Below are 25,830 nucleotides of genomic sequence, written 5' to 3' on the forward strand. Positions count from 1 at the left end.
CTATTATAATAATTGTTATTATTATATTATTTTATAAAATAAGATACAAATCCTTGCTCTTAAGATGTTTACAGTCTGGAGCAGGAGAAAAGACATATATAAATGATAGTCATTAAAGGTAGAAGTAAAAGGTGAAGATGATGAGCCCAGGAAAGGGCCAGGGAAAGTTTAGAAAGAGTGAAGTAGCTGACCGGGGACGGTGGCTCAGGCCTGTAATCCCAGCACTTTGGGAGGCCAAGGCGGGTGGATCACAATGTCAGGATTTTGAGATCAACCTGGTCAACATGGTGAAACCCCATCTCTACTAAAAATACAAAAATTAGCCAGACATGGTGGTGGGCGCCTGTAATCTCAGCTACTCAGGAGGCTGAGGCAGGAGAATTGTTTGAACCCAGGAGGCAGAGGTTGCAGTGAGCAGAGATTGCGCCACTGCACTCTAGCCTGGGTGACAGAGCAAGACTCTGTCTCAAAAAAAAAAAAGAGAGTGAAGTTGCTTCTGGCTGAGTGTCGAGTGTGGTAGAGTGTACCGGTTAAGCTTCTGCGCCAGCCACTTGTGGATTAGTTCTGCCTTTGGCTCTTTGCCATCTGAGCTTGGGCAAGAGATGTCACCTCTCTGAGCCTTGGTTTCCTCCTCTGTAAAATCGGGATAACTGTAGAATCTACTTCACAGGGACACTATGGGCTCCCCTCCCTTCCCTCCCAGGGCAGCCAGTCAAATCATATACACGTTGTTGCTTTTTTTTTTTTTTTTTTTTTGAGACAGGGTCTCACTCTGTCACCCAGGCTGGAGTGCAATGGTAAAATTATGGCTCACTGTAGCCTCAACCTCCTGGGCTCAAGTGATCCTCTCACCTCAGCCTCCTGAGTAGTTGAGACTACAGGCATGAGCCACCACACCTGGCTAATTTTTTTTTTAAATGTATTTTTAGTAGCGACAGGGTCTACTTTGTTCCCTGGACTGGTCTCCAATTCCAGGACTCCAGCCATCCTCCTGCCTTGGCCTCCAAAAGGGATCACAGGCATGAGCCACTGCGACAGGCACATTCATTTCTGGTCTACCCACCTGACCAGTCAGTCCCTAACTGCAGATGCATCCAGCGGGTTACCATCCCTGCCAGTGTCCCCGGGGCTGGTGAATGAGACTGTGGGGCTGGTCCTTTGCAGCCTCAGCAGGGCTGTGGGGCTGCTCGGCACCCTGTGTACTCCTCGTCAGTGTACCCTCCCGGTGCTCATGGCTTCAGCTCCTCAGCTGGGTGTCCCTTAAGCTGTCCTACTTGGACCAAATGATTCATCTTGTTCTTATTTCATAGGAAAGTGAGGTCAGAGTGTTCACCTATCTTTGGGACTTGAGAAGAAAATTTCCATAGTACCTTGAAGAAATGTTCTTGCATCCACTTCACTTTCCTTAATTCATGCAGGACTGTCATTAAAGAGGAGGTCAGGTTCTATAGGGAGGAGGGTGGACTAATACCCAGGCACTCTCCTCTCTGTGAGGCCAGCAGCGCAGTGGTTAGGGTGGGGTGCATTGTGCTGCGGTGACAAGAGATGCCTAATCTTACAGGCCAAAACCAAAAAGGTTTGCTTTTTTTTTTTTTTTTGAGATGGAATCTGCCTCTGTCTCCCAGGCTGGAGTGCAATGGCGCGATCTTGGCTCACTGCAACCTCCACCACCCAGGTTCAAGCAATTCTCCTACCTCAGCATCCCTAATAGCCCAGGATTACACTCAGCTAATTTTTGTATTTTTAGTAGAGATGGGTTTTCACCATGTTGGCCAGGCTGGTCTCAAACTCCTAACCTCAGCTGATCCACCCACTTCAGTCTCCCATAGTGTTAGGATTACAGGCATGAGCCACCACGCCCGGCCTGCTTCTTTTTTAAAAAAAAGGTTTACGTTTCATTTTTAGAGACAGGGTCTCTTTCTATCATCCAGGCTGGAGTGCAGTGGTGCAGCCTCAAACTCCTGGGCTCAAGTGATCTTCCCACCTCAGCCTCCTAAGTAGCTGGATTACGGGCATGCCTCACTTCACCAACTAATTGAAATTTAATTTAATTTGGCCAGGCGCAGTCACTCACACCTGTAATTTCAGCACTTTGGGAGGCCAAGGCCAGTGGATCACCTGAGGTCAGGAGTTCAAGACCAGCCTGACTAACAAGGTGAAACCCCCATCTCTATAAAAAAAAAAAAAAAAAGAAAAGAAAAGAAAAAGAAATTTAATTTAATTTACATTAAAATTACAAAAACATTTTTTTGGTAGAGATGGGGTCTCATTATGTTGCCCAAGCTGATCTCAAACTCCTAGCCTCCAGTGATCCTCCCACCCAAAGCATTGGGATTACTGCACTTAGCAAAAAACTTCACTCTTACTCCAATTAAGATGAGCATCTTGGGTCAGCTGGGGGCAGTCACCTTCTTAAATATCCTCCATGGCTCAGAGAAAGAGGGCCCTAGAAAGCCTTGCATTGGCAAAATGCTCCTTGGGCCCATTCCCTCTTACTGGTCAGAGTAGTGACACGCCCCTGCTGACCAAGCACAGCAGGGCCACGACATGAAATCCCACCCTGAAGGTGGACAGCAGGAAATAGGCAGTGGAACGCATGGATGCATCCCCCACGTTGGATGTTCCGTTTTTGCCCAGCTTGCTAACAGCAGTTCAGCAAGCAGAGGCACCCCGCCTAGGCCCTACAGATAGAGCAGCCTGAGGGCTTGTCATTGTGAATGCTAGGAAGCCACACCCAGAGAAGAAAAACCTCAAAGCCACTTCTCAGCCTGAAGTGCTAAGCAGAGGAACAAAAAGGCACATGTTGCTGCCAACAGGCATGGAGAAAGAAGTAAACCATGGAGAGGGCCGATGCTGCCTGCTAAGAGCTCCTAGGCTACTGAAGGGTGCTAAGCACACGACGGGGGTGTGGTGGGGGACAGAAGCCGGGGTGGAATCAGGGCTTTCAAACTGCATTCTGGGGAACAGGCCCATGTTACACGTCATGCTTCATGAGTGGAAGCTCATTTTCAGAGCTTTCACCGAGTTTCTGAGCTGTTTTATGTTTATGCTTGAGTGAGGGATATTCTTGCTGAATTGAGCGCCTCCTGTATCCTGGGTCCACCTGCGATGTTTCTGTGCCCATATCCAAAAGCCCACCGCAGCATCTCAGAACCATTCAAGAGGCCGGACCCTGCGGCTCACGCCTATAATCTTAGCACTTTGGGAGGCCAAGGCAAGCAGATTGCCTGAGCTCAAGAGTTTGAGACCAGCCTGGCCAACATGGTGAAACCCTGTCTTTACTAAAAATACAAAAATTAGCCAGGTGTGTGCCACCATGGGAGGCTGAGTGGGAGAATTGCTTGAACTCGGGAGGTGGAGGTTGTGGTGAGCCCAGATCATGCCATCGCACTCCAACTGGGCAACAAGAGTGAAACTCTGCCTCAAAAAAATAAAAATAAAAAAATTAGCTGGGTGTGATGGCATGATCCTGTAATCCCAGCTTCTTGGGAGGCTGGGAGGCCAGAAGGCTAAGGCACAGAATCGCTTGAACCCGGGAGGTGGAGGTTGCAGTGAGCCAAGATCGCACCACTGCACTCCAGCCTGGGTTACAGAGCAAGACTCCATCTCGAAAAAAGAAAGAAAAAAAAAGAATCATTCAAGAGCAGCAGGGGAGGGAAGGACAGTGATGTGGCCATCTCTGGCAGAGGTTTCTAGGGTTTTCTCCAGCACAGATAAGGAGACTTAGGAAGAAGACAATTGACAACACCCCATAGCCTGCGCTCTTCGATTTTCTGAGCTGTGGTTAAGAGGCCCTTGTCCCAGGGAGCTGTTGGACACCTTGCTACCACTCCTGTTTCCTCACTTCATTGCCAAGTGGCTGAGTCAGTCATTTTTCCTCCTTTGTGTCTTAGTTTTCTCATTTGTAAAACAATGCAGTTCAGAAGACTGGGTGCGTGCTTGAGAGGAGAGTGACAGGTGGTGAGGGTGAGCTCTGGAATTGCCTGTAACTTTCCTTTCGGGAGTCTTACTGTCGGATCAGTCAGTGTTCTGTTCCTTATGTAGCTCTTCGTCCCCTTCTTGGAATGGGGATCTTTTTCCCAGACTCTAGCTTCAACTCCCCAAATTCCAGCTTATCTTCTTCAACTATTACTGGTGAATGTGCAGGAAAAACCTCTTCTTTCTTATTCTGGATACACAATTTATCTGACTTATAAAGTGTCCTGTCTTGGTGTATCTGAAACTTCATCTCTCTGAGACAGACAATGTCATTAGAGTGCCTTCAATTCTTTTTCCCCCTAAAACACTTGTTCTACAGTTGGATTTGTTTTGGTTCCAAGGTCTCTGGACTTAGACTAATGAAAATTATTACTAATCTAATGCACAGTAGCACTCTGGATTCAGAACTCCTGGGTTCTCTCTTTCTTTTGACCAAGTTGATCTGTGACTTTAGAAAAGCTATGCCATGTTCTCTGTGCTTCAGTTCGACCTTCTACTCAAAGAAAGTTCTTCATCAGAGTTCAGTGTCTGCTTGCCCTTTCGTTGTTCTTTTCCTAGGCCAGGAGACGTACTGTAAAGATCTTTGATGTGCTTCCTTGTGGAAAAGTTTGTTTAGAGTGAGTTTGAAGGAGCTTAGGATGAAGGAGGGGCTGGAGGCAGTCAAGAGCTTTTTGGGCAGCAAGATGGCAGTTCATTTACTTTTAAAGAAACCATACCTTACTCTAGAGAAGAGCTAATCATCTATGGGGCACCAGCCCCAGAATCTTTAGGGTTTAGAATCTGTATGGCAACCACTGCGGAAAATATCTTTGAACTGAACAGAGGAGGGATGAACCAGTCTGGAAACACTTTCACCCTGCCAATAGCCATGTTTACAGTAGAGCATATGGACAGAGTTTAGAGTTGATATATTTCCATCACTTAAAAAAATGCATCCAATAAAAGATATACCTTAAAAAAAAAAAAAAAGCCACACAGCAAGGCAACATGTGAGATTGCTCTCTGAGCCTTCCAGAAGTCCGTGGAGCTCAGAGTAAAGGGACGACTCAATGTGGAGGGGGGCTTTTGTCATTGCTGTCGCAGGGCACTCACCTCAGTTGAATAATGCATTTGGGGCCAGGCAAGGTGGCCCATGCCTGTAATCCCAGCACTTTGGGAGGCCGAGGCGGGCAGATCACTTGAGGTCAAGAGTTTGAGACCAGTGTGGCCAACATGAAACCCCACCTCTACTAAAAATACAAAAATTAGCTGGGTGTGGTTGTGTGCACCTGTAAATCCCAGCTACCCAGGGGCAGATGCAGGAGACTCACTTGAACCCGGGAGGTGGAGGTTGCAGTAAGCTGAGATCATACCACTGCACTCTAGCCTGGGTGACTGAGCGAGACTCTGTCTCAAAAAAAAAAAAAAAAAGGAAGAAGAAGAATGCATTCGGATGCGTTTCGTAGCACAATGGTTGTATACTGGGCTCAGTTTCCACTGGACAGTGAGCTCCATGAGAGAGGGGCTGTATTTGCTTATCATTGTCAACCCAGCAGCCTGAACATTGCCTGGCACATGGTAGAAGCTGATATTGGTGCTACATTTATTTGTATCTAATGAATGAATAAACAAATGAACACACAACTCTCTCTAACTTTGACTGAATCCGTGACTTGCAGACTCCTTTTTTTGTGAGACGAAGTCTTGCTCTGTCACCCAGGCTGGAGTGCAATGGCATGATCTCGGCTCACTGCAACCTCCACCTCCCAGGTTCAAGCAATTCTCCTGCCTCAGACTCCCGAGTAACTGAGATTACAGGCGCCCGCCACCATGCCCGGCTAATTTTTTGTATTTTTAATAGAGATGGGGTTTCACCATGTTGGCCAGGCTGGTCTCCAACTCCTGACCTCAGGTGATCCACCTGCCTTGGCTTCCCAAAGTGCTGGGATTACAGGCGTGAGTCACCGCACCTGACCGACTTGCAGACTTCTTATGGGGCATGAGGAGGTCAGAGAGAGTCCTTGGGCTTCACCCAAGCCCAGCTTCCAGTCCCCGCTGAGTCACCTTGAGCAAGTCACCAAAATCCTTGGTGTTGGTCGCCTGTCTGCTCAGTGGGGAGAGCAGCATGACCCCATCTCACAGGCAGTGGTGGAGGCTCCAGCAGGAGGGAGGATTCAAAGATGTTCTGGAAACTGCCAAGCCCCATGCAAAGGAAAGATTGACTGTTTCCAGGACCCAGGAATGAGGTGGACTCTTTGGGTACACAAAGCAGGTGGAACCAGAGCCCGTGAGGTGGAGAGTTCTGGAATAACTGTTATTAGGAATGGCATAGCTGCCATTTATTGGACAGTTGCTCTAGCACCAGGCCCTATGCCAAGCACTCTATGTGCACCATCTGCTTCACAGTGGTGCAGGAGAAAGGCATCGTTATTCTCATTTTACAGATGAGAGAAACCAAGTCTCAGGAGACTCAGGTGACTTGCTTAATTAAGGTCACACATTTAGTCAATTCCCAGGCCTGTCTCACTCCAGTGTGGGCTCTAGCTCCTGCCTCAAGCAGAGGTGGAAGCAATGCTTGTTTCTTTTTTCTTTTCTTTCGTTTTTTTTGAGACAGAGTCTTATTCTGTCACCCCAGTGCAATGGTGTGATCTCTGGCTCACCGCAACCTCCACCTCCCTGGTTCAAGCGATTACCCTGCCTCTGCCTCCTGAGTAGCTGGGACTATAGGCACGCACCACCATGCCCAGATAATTTTTTGTATTTTTAGTAGAGATGCAGTTTCAACATGTTGGCCAGGATGCTCTCCATCTCCTGACTTCATGATCCGCCCGCCTCGGCCTCCCAAAGTGCTGGGGTTATAGGCGTGAGCCACCGTGCCCGGCCAGCAATGCTTATTTCTTAGGCACCAATAATAATAATACAAGCTCCCACTTCCTAAGTACCTACCAGGTACCAGGAACTGTAGATGTTATGGTTGATCCTTTTGACTATTCAAGAAGCACCAGATTACTACATCTTTTCTTTTTTTTTGAGATGGAGTCTCCCTCTGTCATGTAGGCTGGAGTGCAGTGGCGTGATCTCGACTCACTGCAACCTCTGCCTCCCAGGTTCAAGTGATTCTCATGCCTCTCAAGTGTCTGGGATTACAGGCATGTGCCACCACATCCAGCTAATTTTTTGTATTTTTAGTAAAGACGGGGTTTCACCGTGTTGGCAAGGCTGGTCTCAAACTCCTGACCTCAAGTGATCCACTTGACTCGGCCTCCCAAAATGCTGGGATTACAGGCGTTAGCCATGGTGCCTAGCCTATTATATCTGTTTTACAGATGAGTAAACTGAGGCTCAGAGATGGTGAAGTGATTTAACCCAGTGTCACACAGCAAGAAATTGTAGGAGAGTTGGGACTTGAATACAGGGCTGTCTCATTCCAAGAATAAGAAAGAAAAAGCTATCTCCACAGTGGTCTGAATTAAGATGGTTTTTCGTTTGTTTAACTTCCTGCTAGGGTTTCTGGAATCTCATCTTCAGAAATTAGTTCTTGGAAAGCCTTTTACACTCAAGTCAGTTTATTACAAGAGACCTAGAAAAATCTAGTGGAAGAAGAAGGAAAAAAAAAGACGAAACAACCACAGAATTTTCCAGTAAATTCTCAGACTTTGAATACCACCAGCCATGCAACAGCTTCCTTTGAGTTTATCACTCTTTCTTTTTTTTTTTTTTTGAGAAGGAGTCTCACTCTGTCACCCAGACTGGAGTGCAGTGTCGTAATCTCGACTCACTGCAACCTCCAACCTCCAGGGTTTAAACAATTCTCTTTCCTGATTCTCCCTAGTAGCTGGGATTACAGGCACTTGCCACCATGCCTGGCTAATTTTTTGTATTTTAGTAAAGACAGGGATTCACCATGTTGGTCAGGCTGGTCTCAAACTTCTGACCTCATGATATGCCTGTCTCGGCCTCCTAAAGTACTGGGATTACAGGCGTGAGCCACCATGCCCGGCCTAAGTGTACACTCTTTCTGAGCAATGGATCAGGCAGGGAGCCAATTTAGAGAGGTTGCAACCTGGACAAGCAAGGGGTGAGCAAGAAAATCTCATGGAGCTGCTTAGGGGTGGTGGGAGCCGCAGGATGGAGCCTGCAGGGGAGGCTAGGAGGGCCAAGCTCCCGGCCACAGGGACCATGGTGAAATAAGGCAGGAGGGAATAAATAGGAACTGGGCGGCTGCCATCTCTGAGAAGCCACAGGACTTTGAGTTCCGGAGAGGGGTAACTTAAAGGAAAAGCAGCATAAAATTAAGGGTCCCAGAAGGTCCCAGCTCAGAAGGTTCTTGAAGAGCACTTTATTGAACTCCATTTCATTGACCATTTTTATGTAGGGTGACTCTATAATTTATCCTTCAGATCAGCACCCTTTTGAGAGTAAAGGGAGGGCTACAATAATTAACCTTTTAACTGATCCGCAGCAGAGGTAAGCTACAGAACTGTCCTAGGGAAAGCAGTTCATAGGGTCACCCTGATTTCTTTTTATTCTTGAGATGGAGTCTTGCTCTTGTTGCCCAGGCTGGAGTGCAGTGGCCTGATCTCGGCTCACTGCAACCTCCGCCTCCGGGTTCAAGTGATTCTCCTGCCTCAGCCTCCTGAGAAGCACCCATCACCACGTCCAGGTAATTTCTGTATTTTTAGTAGAGACAGGGTTTTGCCATGTTGGCCAGGCTGGTCTCAAACTCCTGACCTCATGATCCACCCACCTTGGCCTCCCAAAGTGCTGGGATTACAGGTGTGAGCCACTGCACCTGGCTGGGTCACCCTGATTTCACAGGGGTTTCACTGAGGCCCACTTTCCAGATAGAGAGTCGGGGAAGAAACCACCTCCACCAGGAGGGGTTGCTGAGAAAGGACAAAGAACAAAAAGCAAGAATAGAAGGATGGTGAAAAATAAAGCCACAAGAGATGGGATCCAGAGGCAAGGAGGAGCGGTGACTTCCTTCAGTGGGCATCTATGGAGCACCGCCTTGTACCAAGTGAGCCTGGGTGCGCGTGGGCAGGCACTGAGATATGTAGATATGTCTCGCATCTGTGGGCACTTGTATCCCTGTCACCAGACTGGAATGGCAAGATGCAGGAGTGAGCCTGACTCATTTCTGTACCTGTCCCACTTCCAGGCACAGTCCCAGGTACTAAGTGCCCTCCAGATGTTCATTGATGAAATCAGCATCGGTGAGCAGCTTTCCCAAAGTGTTCCAGGGAAGATGCTTTGCTTGTGGAGGAGACAGTCAGGGAGCCTTATTTCCAAGGAGCTGTGATACTCAATGGGAAAGGCAATGCTAATACAAACAGAGCTTATTGACTCTGATCTTGTCTGTGTTATGAAGCTCTAAGCCTCTGTTTCCCATCTGGAAAATGGGGAGGGGGTCCACTGACTGAAGAAAGGGTTCAATAAGACCTTGTATAGACATGCATGGCCAATTTCATTATTAATAACGTTCCAGGAGGCTGAGCTCAGTTCATCTCAATAGTCCAGAGATGAAACAGGCTGCCTGGGAAGGTGGTGAGTTCCCTGTCACTAGATGGCTCCAAGCAGAGGCTGTCTGACATGGATACTGTAAATGGAGTGAGCACCCATGGGAGGGAGGCTGGGCTAGCCAGACACTAGGAGAGTTGACGGTTCTCACTGGCACAACAGCCTAAAGGACTTGGACTCCCATGGATGAGAGTGACTTTATTTATTCCTCTTGGGACACCTGGAAGACTGTGCCCGTGCCCAGCCGGGGAAGCTCACGGGGACAACAAGGCTGAGGCTGGGAGTTGGCCTCTTGAGAGATGCGGGGGAGAACAGGAAACAGGCAGAGGCCAGCCGGAAACATTTCACTTCTTCCCACGCAAAACGCCCCTTTGCTGCTGCTGGGGCCTCCCAGTTTGACAGAGGGAGGGAGAAGGCTTCTTTAGAACTCGATCGGCAGTTCTGACAGTGACCAGATAAAGCGGAGGATTAGGCACACCTGCTGGTGTCTGCCTCCCCGGCCCAGCATGCGCCTCCCCGACCCAAAGACCCAGAGGCTGCAGACCTGCCCTCCAGATGGTCTCTGGAGCTGTGTCACGTGCCTGCAGCTCTGAAAGCGCCAACCACACACACCAACACAAGGGATCTTCACCTGGAGTCTGGCTAGGCATCATGGGTGCGTGAACCCCCGAAGTTGGGATGCGAGTGCAGAGTGAGACACACTAGGCCACTCTTTTTCACAGAGCGCGAGTGGAATAAGCCAGGCGCATGCAGGAAACTGCCTGGAGCTGGAGGCAGGGCTGAAAACAGTGGGGGTTCCTGGTTCCCAGACCTGCCCGGGCCCCTCCCTGCGTGGCACAGGATTTATGCCGCACCCCTGTTTGCCTGGCACCCATTGGGATTCACAGACAGCTGCGTGGCTCCTTGTCACCCCCACCCCAGGCACATGCTGTGGCTTTCTTCCCCTTTCCAGAGGTAAATGGGGTCAGAGGTGGCCAGGGGAGAGCACTGAGGATGGAGGGAAAGCTGGGGCTCCAGACTGGGCTTTCCCTGCGGCTTCCCCGGCTCTAAATCGATGCCTCACCACACTTGGCAGCTTCTGGCATCCATGACACCTCTGCTCCTGATTCTCCTCCCACCTGTTTGGCTGTGTCCCTCGGGTTTCAGGGCGGTACCCGTGAAGGATGCCCCACTCCGTCTTCCATTCTTCTCCCCCACACATCACACCTGCCGGCTCCCGCCCACCTTGGCTTCCCCTTTGCCTGCACAGTGGTACCTCCCACACTGGGCTCCGGCTGGGCTCTCTCTCTCCTGGGTCCCACTGCCAGGCTGCCTGCAGCAGGATCCTCAAATGCAACACATCGAGAAGCAAACTCACCAACTGACCATAGAACAGAGGGAGCAGAGCAGAGCTTTGCAAACTTCAGTGGGCGTCCAGATCATCTGGAGAGCTGGTTCATGTAGAGATTCCCAGGCCCCACCAGGGACTTTCTGACTCCCTCGGGTTGCAGCCGCAGCCTGGTGGCCTGCATTTCCATCAGCTCCGGTGATGCTAACCCTGCTGGCTGCTTGCCACACGCATTTTGAGGAGTGGACTAGATTCACCTGGCTGCCCTCTGTATTTCATTGGTTACTATTGTTATTACCACCTATTTTTACTTTTTTTTCTTTTTTGAAACAGGGTCTCACTCTTGTCACCTAGGCTGGAGTGCATTGGTGTGATCACAGCTCACTTGCAGCCTCAACCTTCCAGGCTAAAGTGATCTTCCTGCCTCAGCCTCCCAAACAGCTGGGATTACAAGCACATGCCACCATGCCTGGCTAATTTTTAAGTGTTTCTTTATAGAGACAAGGTCTCACTATGTTGCCCAGACTGGTCTTGAACTCCTGAACTTAAGCGATCCTCCCACCTGAGCCTCCCAAAGTGCTAGGGATCACAGGCATAAGCCACCACGCCTGGCCACCATCCAGTTTTAAAGTAGTTAGCATTTACTGAACGTGTAGGTGTCAAGCCCTAGAAAAGGCATGCTTTTTGGCTTACAAATATGTAATGAGTGCAAGGAGTTTTTGCATTGGTGCAAAACATAAAAAAAAATCTGCCCCCAAATCTGGTAGAGAAAGAAAGAAATCTAAAAGATCAAAAAGTAAACTACAAAAGGTTAGAAAGTAATTTTAAATTGGGGAAGGTATTGCCAGGAAGGTGACATTAAAATGAAGTTTGAAAAAGAATTTGTTTCATGTAACCTGAAGCCTGAGACCACAAGTTGGTACTTCCTTCATTTCTCTCAAACCATTGCTGCTTTTTTTTTTTTTGAGACTGAGTCTTGCTCTGTCATCCAGGCTGGAGTGCAATGGTGTGATCTCAGCTCACTGCAATCCCCACCTCCTGGGTTCAAGTGATTCTCCTGTCTCAGCTGCCTGCCCCGAGTAGCTGGGATTACAGGTGTGTGCCACCATGCCTGTAATTTTTGTATATTTAGTAGAGACGGGGTTTCCCCATGTTGGTCAGGCTGGTCTCAAACTCCTGACCTCGTGATCTGCCCACCTCAGCCTCCCAAAGTGCTGGGATTATAGGCATGAGCCACCGCACCTGGCCCATTGCTGCTCCTTTTAAAAAAACAAAAACAAAAAACAGAATCTTGCTCTCCAGGTTTGGTGTGCAGTAGTGCACTCAGGCTCACTGAAGCCTCAACCCTCCAGGCTTAAGCGATCCTCCCACCTCAGCCTCCCTAGTAGCTGGGACTACAGGCATATGCCACTGCGTCCAGCTAATTTTTGTATTTTTTGTAGAGATGGGGTTTCACCATGTTGCGCCAGCTGGTCTCGAATTCCTGGGCTCAAGGGATCCATCCGCCTCCCTCTCCTGAAGTGCTGAGATTACAGGAATAAGCTACCATGCCCGGCCATTGCTGCTTTCTTGTCTTCCAGTGCATTCCATTGGTTTAGGTGTTTACTCTTTCACCTGGACATTAGCTGGTAGCCCTCTGGCCGCTCTCCCTGGGTGAAGGATTTCCTTCTCCCCTCCACCCTCACCCTGCAGCTGAGCGAGTCTTCTGAAAAGGAAATCATGTAACGCCCTTTGCTAATGTCACTCAAGGACTCCTCAGGACCTTCAGGCTGAGGAGTAGATTCCTGCTAAGCTTCTGGGCGCCTTGCCCCACACTGTGCCCTCCACCCTTCAGCTGCTCTGGATGAGAACTTCTCAACTTCCTGTCCTCACCAAACCACCCATCCTTGGCTCCTTCCCTTTTGCACAAGTGGGGTAAGCACCTTCTGCCTGTCGTAGGGGCACCCCACTCTGGCCACCACAGGGATGCTCTCCAACTCTTCAACTGTCCTCTCCTCTGAATCTTCACACTTTCTCCTTGGCTTGGCCTCATCCTGGGTTCCCCATTGCCTGCAGCATACCGGGGAGCTTTTTCTTTTTCTAGCTGACACCCTGTCTTCAACCTTTCCCAGACAAGCTTCTTGAAAGAGGCCCTTATACGGACTGATGTCACTTCCTCACCTGACATTCTCTCCTCTGCAATCTTGGCTCTGTGCTTCCATCACGTCCCCTGTTACCAGCTGTCCCGGGGACCTTCCCTGTCTCCACACCCTACCCCGTGCAGGATGCTCTCATCCACTCCCTCTTGGTCATTCCCAGAGCTGAGTCTCAACAGAGTGGCATCATCTCTCCTGGACAGCCCCCTGGGCTCCTGAAACACAGCAGGTGCCTGGCGTAGAGCCTGTCTCAAGAAGGCGTTTCCCCCTTCCTATGTGTACTCTCTCCTCCTCTTTAATTCCTCTCTAGAAAATTCTGGTCAAATAGAGATGCTCTAAGGAGTCTATCCACTTTCCTCTTTCTCAGGAACAACCTCTTTCCTTCCCTTTGTGTTTGTGTGTGTGTGACCGAGTCTTACTCCGTTGCCCAGGCTGGAGTGCAGTGGCGCCATCTCGGCTCACTGCAACCTCTGCCTCCCGGGTTAAGGTGATTCTCCTTCCTCAGCCTCCCAAGTATCTGGGATTACAGGTGTGTGCCACCATGCCCCACTAATTTTTTTGTTTTTAGTAGAGACAGGGTTTCACCAGGTTGGCTAGGCTGGTCTTGAACTCCTGACCTCAGGTGATCCACCCACCTCAGCCTCCCAAAGTGCTGGGATTACAGGCGTGAGCCACCGTGCCCGGCCTTTTTGTGTGTTTGTGTATTTTTAATAGAGATGGGGTTTCACCATGTTGGCCAGGCTGGTCTCGAACACTTGATCTCAAGTGATCCACCTGCCTTGGCCTCCCAAAGTGCTGGGATTACAGGCATGAGCCACTGCACTCGGCCTGCTTTTAACTGTATAACTGAATCTACCCAGTTTGGGGCAATTTGTCAAGGCAGCATTAGGACACGAATCCACTGTCCACCTGTCCATCCGTCCACCTGTCCATTCCTCAGCACTTCCTCTGCACCATGCTTCATGTGAGGATCCCCAGGCACCCTGCTGTTGCCCTTGAGAACTTCATGGGGAGGGCATGCTGAGACAGGGGCTGTGGGACTTTAAGAGGAGAACTAGTTCCTGCCGGGAAGGGGCTCTCTGAGGAGGTGGTGTTTGGATTTTGAAGGCTGCACATTCACCAGGCAGGTTTGCTGAGCAAGTGGGAACAGGCTTTCCACAGCCACCAAGCCCTGTGGGTCCCCGCCAAGTCCTCGCCACCCTGAAAACAACAAATCAGAGAGCCATGAGGAGTCCTGGGGCTGCTGGGAATGAATGTCGGCTTCAACTTCGTTCATGCCAGGATGGGAGCTGTGAGGCTCAGACAGGGAAAAGCCCTTGCCTGAGGCCACATGGCTTGTGGAACTGTGTCATTGGACTTATAAAGCATTTTGAAGGCTGTTTTTTTTTTTTTTTTTTTTTTTGAGACAGAGTCTTGCTGTTACCCAGGCTGGAGTGCAGTGGCGTGATCTCGGCTCACTGCAACCTCTGCCTCCCGGGTTCAAGTGATTTTCCTGCCTCACCCTCCTGAGTAGCTGGGATTACAGGTGGGGTGTCACCATGCACGGCTAATTTTTATATTTTTAGAGATGGGGTTTCACCATGTTGATCGGGCTGGTCTCAAACTTATTTATTTATGTTTTGGAGATGGAGTTTTTGCTCTTTGTTGCCCAGGCTGGAGTGCAGTGGCTCGATCTTGGCTCACTGCAACCTCTGCCTCCCAGGTTTAAGTGATTCTCCTGTCTCAGCCTCCCAAGTAGCTGCGATTACAGGCATGTGCCACTATGCCTGGCTAGTTTTGTATTTTTAGTAGACATAGGGTTTCACTATGTTGGTCAGGCTAGTCTTGAACTCCTATCATCAGGTAATCCACCCACCTCAGCCTCCCAAAGTGCTGGGACTATAGGCGTGAACCACCGCGCCCGGCCTAAAAGTTTATTTTCTTTACTGCAAACCAGCCCCATTTGTGGGCTCTTTGGATAGGGAAAGAAATGCTTCCCAGGCTGAGCCAGGTGGGCGGGGCCAGCCCCCCAGGACTGCCTGTACTGGGTTGTCTTTGCAGTTGCTGGGTCCTCCCAGGTCTTTGCTGTAACCCAGGGTGTGAGGGAAGTTCTCCATGGGCCCAGTAGGCCTTGAGAGCTTGTTTCGGGAAGCTGGGTTTCCCCTGTCTTTGCTTGGCTGGTTGCCTCTGTTTTGGTGCCAGAATCAGTTCCCACTTTTCTCTTCCCTCTCACCAGTGGGTTCAGGGCTTCCCTTGGGAGGTCTCAGTGGGGCTCCTGAGCGGGCTGGCTGGTCTGTGGCATTCCATACCCCATTGGAAGCCAAAGCTAGCCCCAGTGCATAAGGCAATCCCAAAGGGCTACCTGGGGGCCGGGCCTGGAGAAAGAATTTCCAAATCCTGAAGGATGGGGCTGCGTCACCCTCCTCAGCAGGCTCCTTTTCCAGCCTGTCTTCAGGCAGCAGGTGAGAGGGAAACAGGGATGAGGGCCTGTCTAGACTGAGGCACCAGTCTCTGAAAGGAAGGAGAAGGGCTTAGAAAGCCCATTTGGAAAGGTCCAGTCATGCCACCCCCTCTATGAAGCCTTCTGAGAGTCCCCCAGTCCAGTCAGATTTTTTTTTTTTTTTTTTTTTTTGAGATGGAATGTTGCTCTGTTACCCAGGCTGGAGTGCAGTGGTGCGATCTTCGCTCACTGCAACCCCCACCTCCCAGGTTCAAGCGATTCTCCCACTTCAGCCTCCTGAGTAGCTGGGATTACAGGTGCCTGCCACCATGCCCAGCTAATTTTTTTAATTTTAGTAGAGATGGGGTTTTACCATGTTGGCCAGGCTGGTCTTGAACTCCTGCCCTCAGGTGATCCACCCACTTCGGCCTCTCAAAGTGCTGGGATTACAGGTGTGAGACACCATGCCTGGCCCAGACTATTATCTTAATTTAAAGCTCTAAAAAAATCTGACTTCAGTTTGATTTTGGCCAAAGTTCCCTGGTTTACCACAGACCCCACCACTCCTGATTGCCTTACATATGGTTAGATTCACACTTCCACTGCCTGCCTGGCCTCTGAAGCCTTTCCTTCAGTATTCATTCAACAAATTATCTGTTGAGGCTGGGTGCGGTGGCTCTTACCTGTAATCCTAACACTTTGGGAGGATGAGGTGGGTGGATTACTTGAGGTCAGGAGTTTGAGACCCGTCTGGCCAACGTGGCGAAACCCTGTCTCTACTAATAATACAAAAATTAGCCAGGCATGATGGTGAACGCCTGTAATGCCAGCTACTCAGGAGGCTGAGGCAGGAGAATTGTTTGAACCCGGGAGGCAGAGATTCCAGTGAGCCAAGATCGCACCACTGCACTCCAGCCTGGGTGACAGAGAGAGACTCAATCTCCACAAATATCTGTTCAGCATCTAATAGGTGTCAGGTACTGTACTACGTACTGGGAAAATCCAGCAGTAAACGAGAAGGTAAGACTTCATTTCTAGTGACAGTCCCAGCCCCTGCCTTGTACCACATCCATTAGCATCCCAGGTTGGTCTGGCTTCACCATCAGGGGTAGAAGAGGTTAAGGTGAGAAGAGTCATGGAAAGACCCCATATTTGTCTTCCATTCCGGTATTCGTGACTGAAACCATACAACTCTGCAAGGTTCTTGCCTGATCTTCAGTTTCTTTCTTGTAACTTGGGACTAGAATCTTTGCCCTATTTACCTTTTAGAGTTGTATGAAAGTCAGGTAGCTTTGTAGATGGCAATAGGAGGACCTGACTGTGACCTTGAGGGAAATAAGCATCTTACCCGTTTAAAATGTAGCTCTGTCCTGAGGCAGTGGGCTGTCCTGCGTCGCTTCTGGAGACTCAACCCAGGAGAGTGGTGAGGTCTTCTAGAAGGGCAAGAGCAGCCTTCTCGATCAGACTGTGATCAGAAAAACCATATGCCTCTTTCTTACCTCCATCTAGGGCCCTCAGCTCAAGGAAGTGGTAGGAGGAACTCAGGGCCGGAGGAGAACAGAGGTTACTTGGTTGGGAAATCCTCCACCCAACTGTGTCTGGGGCTCAAGCGCAGGCTGCTATCTGCGCCTGGAACCTTGGCCCTTGTGTGGGAGCTCCTCATACCGCTCTAGGAAGTAAGACAGGTGTAAACCCTTCTTACTGCAGTTTATTGGATAGGGCTTCACCAAAATCATTGCAGCTGAGACTCATGGGTCTATGGCAATCCTTAATGATCATGGAAACATGCTAGAAACTTCCGCTTCCTCTCTTCCCCCTCCTCCAGGACTGATATGGTTAAAATATATACTTGATACACAAATGTAAAACTGAGTGAATGACAACATTGGATTAATTGAACACTAGACACTAACAATTACTGAACAACTTGAGACACTGCTGATACTTTTGAAGGAGTATCCCCTTTAATTCTTGCAGTAATCAGTTTCATGTATATAACATTTACTGTGTGCCACCTGCCCTCCAAGTGCTTTGACTCCCATTTTACAGATGTAGAAATGGAGGCACAGAGAAGTCAGTTGCCCAGAATTGCAGAGCATAAGGGGCAGAACCAGGACTCATATCCAGGCAGCCGGGCCCAAGTCTATGCTTATAACCACCACATTCTGCAGCCCCTCAACGACCCCGAGAGGTGGGGATTATGATTATCCCCTTTACACAGATCAGGAAACCAACCAAATTGCTCTCTTACTTGCAAGCATTGGCACGTACAACTTTTTCGACCACTCTAAACATGTTTAGGATTAAATGAATAGTGACAACTTGCAATCTTTGTGTCTATAACATTCTTTGCCAAGAGCACTTAATCCTCACACCTCCACAGAGGTAAGCAGGTGTGGATCGTGACCTTTAATTCCCAGCAGGAATTTAAGTTTCCCAGCAGGAAGTGACCTGGGACATGAAGCCAGGGCTGTTTATAAGTGGGCTGCAGCTGCCTCTACAATACTGAGGCCCTATAATTATCCAACTCAGGATGTGGAAGTCGGACAGATACTGAATGCTGGCTGCTATCTGATAGATCCATGGGCTGCTCAGCCTGTAATGATGAGATTAGTCAACTCGGGGCTGGGCACAGTGCCAACCTCTTACCTGGGTAGCCTCTGGACAGCTTTGATCAATCAGCAGGACTGCAGCCCGAGGCTCATTTGCTACGGTTCTCTGCCTTTCAATTACAGAATGACCGTAAGTGTGTGCCCCTTTGTTTTGAGAGTCTGAGAATGAAAGTGTGTCAGGGCAGGTGGAAGGTCGTGTTTGAATTTTCTAGAAGTTGAATTGTCTGCCTTCCAGGTTTGCACACTCTCTGCCGAGCTGTGGCTGACCAGCCAGGAGCCTTATTCATCTGATCAGTAGTGTTTCTGGAGGCACCTGGATAGGATGAACCACACTGACCCCAACGAGGAGAGGTCCCAGCTGGTGACCTCGAATGAGTCACTGAGACTCTCAGAGTCTCTCTATGTTGAACTTTGAAAATAGTGAAGGGCCCTGTTCTACCACCTCACAGGTGGTTGTGAGGATCCATTGAGATAAAAGAGAGAGGCTGCTCTGTAAACTGTAAAGTGGGAGGCACGTGAGACCCGGGATCAGTGCTTGCCCATCAAGAGGACCAGTTTATCTCATCCTAGCTCTCTAGGTTTCAAAACCAGTTTTCCTTCCCTTCCCCACTGACCATACGTCTACGGATGACTTTTTAAATTATTTTTATTTTCATTTTTTTGAGATGGAGTCTCTGTTGCCTGGGCTGGAGGCTCACTGCAACCTCCGCCCTCCTGGTTCAAGTGATTCTCCTCAGCCTCCCAAATAACTGGGGCTATAGGCACATGCCACCACACCCAGCTATTTTTTGTATTTTTGAAAAATTTATTATTTTGAGATGGAGTTTTGTTCTATTGCCGAGGCTGGAGTGCAGTGGCACAGTTTCGGATCACTGCATCCTCCACTTCCCAGGTTCAAGCAATCCTCCTGAGTAGCTGGAATTACCGGCACCCACTCCCACACCTGGCTAATATTTTTTTTTTTTTTTTTTGCGATGTAGTCTGTTTTCCAGGCTGTAATATAATGGCACCATCTTGGCTCACTACAACCTTTGCCTCCCAGGTTCAAGCAATTCTCCTGCCTCAGCCTCCTGAGTAGCTGGGATTATAGCCATGCACCACCATGCCCAGCTAATTTTTGTGTTTTTAGTAGAGACGGCGTTTCGCCATGTTGGTCAGGCTGATCTCGAACTCCTGACTTCAAGTGATCACCTGCCTCAGCCTCTCAAAGTGCTGGGATGACAGGCATGAGCTACTGTGTCCAGCTGATTTAAAAAAATTTTGTTTTGAGACACGGTTTCCTTCTGTTTCCCAGGCTGGAGTGCGGTGGTGCGATGTTGGCTCCCTGCAACCTCCGCCTCCTGGGTTCAAGCGATCCTCTCACCTCAGTCTCCTGAGTAGCTGGGACTACAGGCAAATGCCACTATGCCCAGCCCATTTTTAAATTTTTTGTGGAGATGGGGTGTCACTGTATTGCCTAGGCTGGTCTCCATCTCCTAGGCTCAAGTGATCCTCCCACCTCAGCCTTCCAAAGTGCTGGGATTACAGGCGTGAGCCACCGTGCCCGGCCTCCTAGGTGGTTTTAACACAACAGATTGTCCCTGAGCCCCTCCTGAGGTGTTTGTGGTGCCTGGGATTGGTGAGGGGAACCCAAGTGAAAGAAAAGGCAGGGCCCATCCATGGGCCAGTGGCCCTAACAGGGAAAGACAGAGCCCAAGAGAGCGCAGCTTCAGCAGGAAGATTTCTGTTACTTTTTATTCTTAATGTTCATACAAAACAGGCACATTTGTGATGCATTTCCACAAAGTGGACACATGTGTGTCACCACTACCTGAAACAGCACATGACCAGCCCCGCATCCCTGGAACTTCCCTGGGCCCTTCCCAGTCAGCACCACCTCTAAGGAGTCACCATCCTGAGTTCTACCACAAGTTAATTTTGCCTATTTTTTGTTGTTGTTGTTTGTTTTGAGATGGCATCTCACTCTGTCTCCCAGGCTGGAGTGTAGTGGTGCAATATCGGCTCACTACAACTCTGCCTCCTGCGTTCAAGCAATTCTCCTGTCTCAGCCTCCTGAGTAGCTGGGAGTACAGGCATGTGCCACCACACCAGCTAATTTTTGTATTTTTAGTAGAGATGGGCTTTCACCATATTTGTCAAGCTTGTCTTGAACTGCTGACCTCAAGTGATCCACCTGCCTCGGCCTCCCGAAGTGCTGGGATTACAGGCGTGAGCCACCACGCTCTGCCAGTTTTGCCTACTTTTGAACTTCAAATAAATGGAATCATCCAGTGGGTACCTTTAAGCCAGGTTTCTTTCACTTGACGCTGTGTGAGATTTTCCTTGTTGACGCAAGTAGCTGTCGCTCGCTCATTCTCATTGCTCTAGGTAGAATTCCATTGTGGGACAAGGTGACAGCTTATCTGTTCTAATGATAGGCCTTGGGGAGCATCCAGTTTGGGGTGTGCTATGAATATTCTAATGTATGTGTCTTGGTGAACATCCACACACATTCTTTTGGGTGTGGAACTGGGAGCAGAACAACAGGATTGGAAGGTGGGCACCTGTTTGGCTTAAATAGATACCCACAGGAAGGATTTAAGCAAGGTGTTAGGAAGAACTTCTGGACCCTAAAGGTTGTGGCCAACTAACTCATGTCCTTAAGAGGCAGAAGCTGTGAAATTTCCTTCTGGGGAACGGGAGGAAGAGGCTGGATTAGACGCTACTGAGCGATGCGGTGGGGTGGAGGGCAGTCCTTGACTCCTTCCTGTTGGGCTTTGGCTTTGGTCCCCTGTCTTTAGTCTGGGGTTTCCAGACTGTACTCCCCGGAGGTGTCTCAGCCATGTGAGAGGATGAGGAAGAAGATTTGAGCGTCATTTCCCTGCTTCAGCCAAAGGGCTCCGTGTGTTCTGTTTCAGGTCGTGGGGGTTCTGAGAATGACTTTGTTTGCTTTTTGAAAAAGTTTTAGCTGTTTCGACATTTGAAAATCCACTGCCCATAGGTCCCTTCCAGCTGGAAGATTCTGTTTTGGAAGCAGGAGGTGGGTGTGGGAAGGGTTAAGCATTATTCAACTAAAGAGCAGAGTTGAGCCTCGGTGACCTTTAAAAATTCTTGTACTGTGGTTTGCGACGTAGGACATCCCATAACATTCTATAAAAATGCAATGTTCAAATCAAACAGCGACTTCCGAAGCCTAAAGGATGTAGAGGAAGGACTTAACTTTGAGGAACATTCAGATAGAATTTCCATAAGTCTTCAGGACTCTCAAGATAGCCTTTTATCCATTCCCCTCTGGGTGTGTGTGTGTGTGTGTGTGTGTGTGTGTAACTTCCCCACTGGCTGGTCCTAGGAGCAGTCACTTGAGGTTGTTTGGGTCCGGAATGGTTCCCATTTTTATCCAGCAGTGTGATGTGAGCCCCCTGGGTGTCCCTCTCAAGGGTGGGTGGTGGCCTTTCCTCCTCCCATAGTAGGCCCAGTTTGGACCATGGTTTTGCTTGGCAGAGAGGCTGGGCTGCTCATAGATCCAGAGAGGAACATTTCTGCTGTGGCACGCAGCTCTGAGTCAACAGGCCTGATAAACAGCCCATTTCCCAAGGCCTGCAAGGAACAAAGCCCCTGGCCGCTGAGGGCGCTGTCTACTCCCCATCTCCTGAAACAGCTGTTTATTCTTTTGACAGGAGTTGAAACCAGCACTTTCCCTTCCTCTGAGACCTGCCTTCTCCTGAGAAGTGAACTCAAAAGAACTTTGCTATTTTGCCTTCTACTCTGGCGTGAAAGCAGCAGACGATGAGGTATGTGAGATGGTGAAATGATTTGCTTCTGCCATGCTGGGGTCATGGGTGGATCCCCCTAAACTCTCTCTGGTCCCCTCAGTAGTTTTGGAAAAGGACAAAGTCCTTCTCTCTCCAGCAGTGGATCTGGAAGCAGGATGCTGGCTCAGGGACTTACACTGTAAGTTCAGCTTTATCTTGCTCTGCATGCCAGGACCTCACAGGGTTGCAGCCGCCAGCAGCTTGGAGTTTTTCCCGCAGGATTTAGGGTTTTAATACAGGGGCAGCGGGTGAGTCTCGGGGCCCAGGGGTGAAGTTATGGATGGAGGCAGAGCCCGCTCAGGATTGTGTAGCACCTTTCATTTATCTTACTTTGGTTCTCTGGGAAAAACCCTTGCACAGTGATTTCTAGACGAGGCAGCGTGGAAAAGCTGACTGGATCCAGCCTTTAGATTTCCCAAAGGGGATTTGAGAGAAAGCACTATGAGATATACTTCAGAGAACAGGTTGTTCCGTTTGAGATGGCTGGAGTGATAGTGGGCCGTGTATTTAGTCTCAGACCTGTCTCTTATTTTCCTGTGTCTGTTTACTCTGATCCTTATAATGAAAAACATAACTGGAGACAAACTTCCATGCACTTCCCCCGCTTCCTTGTGAATTGCATCATGGGAGCCTTGCCCTGTAAGACCCACCAGCTCACTGAGGTTTTAGGATAAGGCGGCATTCTCCCTCCTTAGGCCCAGCACCATCCCTATGCTACAGGCTGGGGCTGGGAGGCAGGGGGTTCTGCGTTTTATTATTTATTTATTTATTTATTTGAGATGGAGTCTCGCTTTTGTTGCCCAGGCTGGAGTGCAGTGATGTGATCTTGGCTCACTGCAACCTCCCTGGATTTGAAGCCTAAATCCACCACTTTATGCTGTGTGACACTGGGCAAGTTACTTCACCTTTCTGAGCCTCTGTTTTGTTGTTGTTGTTGTTGTTGTTTTTTGAGATGGAGTCTCCCTCTGTCACCAGGCTGGAGTGCAGTGGCACATTCTCAGCTCACTGCAACCTCCGACTCCCTGGTTCAAGTGATTCTCTTGCCTCAGCCTCCCGAGTAGTAGCTGGGATTACAGGCACACGCCACCTAGCTAATTTTTTTGTACTTTTAGTAGAGATGGGGTTTCACCATGTTGGCCGGAATGGTCTCAATCTCCTGACCTCGTGATCTGCCCGCCTCGGCCTCCCAAAGTGCTGGGATTACAGGCGTGAGCCACTGCGCCCAGCCTCTGAGCCTCTGTTTTTATATCTGTAAAATGGGGATAATAATTGAGTAACTTCACAGGGTTGTCATGAGGCTTAACTATGAGACTTCTGAAAAGGGCTTTAGCCCGGGGCCCGGCCTGGCCTGGCTCGACTGCGGAAAATCCAGGCATTGCAGGACTTGAAGCTGATTCCATCTGGGGAGCCCTCTTTAAGAAAAAGAATGCAAAGTTGCAAATACAATGTTATAAATGGAAGTAAATAAGTAAATATCTGGAATATGAGAAGAGACACCACAACAAATAACAAAGACTGACAAACACTCCAAATACAACAAAATCCAGAAAACGATGACATAATAAAATGATGTAATAATAATACAAAAATAATTAGTATTACTTAACTGCCTTATGCCCCTGTCATGTTTTGGCTACATGTTGTTTGATTGCCATGTTATCTGACAACAGTTTTCTAGTATCATTTTCAATTAAAAAACAAAAGAAAGATAATCAGTTTTGCCTGTGGCATGGTTAATCCATGGGTGCTTTTCATTACTGAGAGTTTAGGGGAGCTTCTTTTAGCTTCCCCACTTGTTATTGGCGATGCCACATCTGTAAGTCTTTTGACAGTTTCTCAGGTGGCTCCAGCCAGATCATGAGAAAACTCAGCCCTGGATCCTTGCTAGGCACAGTGAGGGAGCCGGACCTGGGTTTCGGATGGAACATGAGGTGTCTGTGAGACCTGGATCCTAGTGACCCCTGACCAGGGAGCTGGGAGAGCAGTGTGTAGTTCATCTCCTTCTCCTTGGGGCCAAAGGAAAAGGGGCCCAGGTGCTCAACAACAATTCACCTGGGACAGGTTGTTCCTGGGACCTACATGGGTGTGCAGCCCTAGACAGGCACTGAGGCTAGAGAGTGACTCCCTCAGGCAGGCAGCACTCTTTATCCCTGAGAAGGTTTGAGGCTTTCTCATACCCACCCTAATGGGAAATCAGGCCCTGTCTTGCAAGGGGGTCTGTGCACATGAGTCCCGTGACACCTGAGCTTCATCAGCTCCTGGTAAGTCAGCTTCTGCACTCAATGCACATTGGTTCGTGGTTCCTCTGCATGATCCGAGCCAAAGACTGAGAAGTGATAGTTGATGAATCCTATCATTTGATCATCACACTAAGGAGCCTGCGTAGGTCACTGCAGCAGGGTGAGCTCTATGTGGCTAAAAGAACTGCCCTCTTGAAACATGAGGTTTCCAGCCTTGAGGCTGATTTTTCATCCACGTCCTGGGTCCATCAGAGAAGCCTACTGGGGATTCTTAGCTCCAAAGGACTTGTTTCAGGGATAAGGAGACTAAGGCCAGAAAAACTTGTGACCCCAGTTTAGAAAGTTGGCAGTGGGGCTGACCCACAGGACTGTGACAAGGCTGGGGGCAGAGGTGGGGCAGGGCTGAAGCAGGGAGGCAGGGTGGGGTGCGAATGTGGGAGCAGCCGGTCTGGTCAGAGCTGTGTTCCCAGGGTAGACTGGGGTGTGGAGCTGTCTTTATCACAACACATGGAGTGTGGGCTTGCCCCTGACAGTTCGGAGAGATGCTGCCCATCAAGATTCCTCTCTCAGATGAACTCACAGCCTTGCTTTCACACCAAGCCCTGAGCTATGCATTCCTGAATCTCTCCCATTAAAAAGCATCATCATTACTATAGGTACTGTGTGTGGAGCATTAACAGACCGAGGGCATAGTGTGCTTTCGAGAATCCTTTGAGGAGGGTGTTAGAATCTCCACTATGTATATGTAAATAGAGGCTCAGAGAGTTAAAGTAACTTGCTCAAGGTGTACATCTAGGACTCTGCTGATTTAAGAGTCTTTGTACTTCACCTAATTTTTACCTGGAATGCTGGAGCTGAACACTCTCCTTTATAATCAAGGATATGGAGGACTATAGCCTAGAATCTTGTCCAAGGTCATTAACACCCAGTTAATTACTGCGCCCTTCCCCATCCCCTCACCTGTTTTCCTTCTCTTGGCAACACTGTCACTACCTGACATTATATATCCTGTTGAGTCTCTTAACTCCCATTGGAACAGAAGCTCTATGATAAGCTTGCTCACTAAAGCAGCTCCCCAGAAACCATCTGGTGCACAGTAGCCTAGTTCCATGTTTGTTGATGAATTCATGGCAGAGCAGAACTGGAGCGCCTCAGAGCTCTCCTTACTCATTTGTTCACCCCAAACACTTGTGTTACAGGAAACGGGTCTGGATTCAGACCCCAAGAGAGGGTTCTTGGATCTCACTCGAATTGAGGGCAAATCTGTAAAGTGAAAGCAAATTTATGAAGAAAGTAGAGGAATAAGAGAAAGCCTACTCCATAGGCAGAGCAGCCCTGAGGGCTGCTGGTTGCCCATTGTTATGGTTATTTCTTGATTATATGCTAAACAAGGGGTGGATTATTCGTGGCTCCCCTTTTTAGACTACATAGGGTAACTTCCTGACATTGCCATGGCATTTGTAAACTGACATGGTGCTGGTAGGAGTGTAGCAGTGAGGACAATCAGAGGTCAGTCTCATCGCCCTCTTGGTTTTGGTGGGTTTTAACTGGCTTCTTTACTGCAACCTGTTTTATCAGCAAGATCTTTATGTCCTGTATCTCATGGTGATTTCCTGACTTATCCTGTGACTTAGAATGCCTTAACTGTCTGGGAATGCAGCCCAGTGGGTCTCAGCCTTATTTTACCCAACTCCCATTCAAGATGGCATTGCTGTAGTTCAAACGGCTCTGACACTTGGGATGCACCTACTGGAAGCCAGGGCCCATGTCAGTCTGGACCCATCACAATAGCCTGAAACTGATTAAGGCTCAAGAGGGAGGAGGAGTGG

General features: G+C 49.0%; 1 protein-coding gene across 3 annotated transcripts in view; it reads left to right on the top strand.

The window, feature by feature from the left end:
• GGTA1 (glycoprotein alpha-galactosyltransferase 1 (inactive)) overlaps positions 1 to 25,830 on the top strand; it is a 103,207-nt gene that overhangs the window by 48,024 nt on the left and 29,353 nt on the right. For all 3 annotated transcript variants that reach the window (XM_012458218.3, XM_012458220.3, XM_012458219.3), the window contains exon 2: positions 21,627 to 21,740. The gene's annotated coding sequence lies outside the window, so the exon portion shown is untranslated. The remainder of the gene's footprint in view (positions 1 to 21,626; positions 21,741 to 25,830) is intronic.

The sequence above is a fragment of the Aotus nancymaae genome, unplaced genomic scaffold (genome assembly GCF_030222135.1).
Source record: "Aotus nancymaae isolate 86718 unplaced genomic scaffold, 86718_ANA_hifiasm-v0.15.2.pri h1tg000003l, whole genome shotgun sequence".
Taxonomy (NCBI): Eukaryota; Metazoa; Chordata; class Mammalia; order Primates; family Aotidae; genus Aotus; species Aotus nancymaae.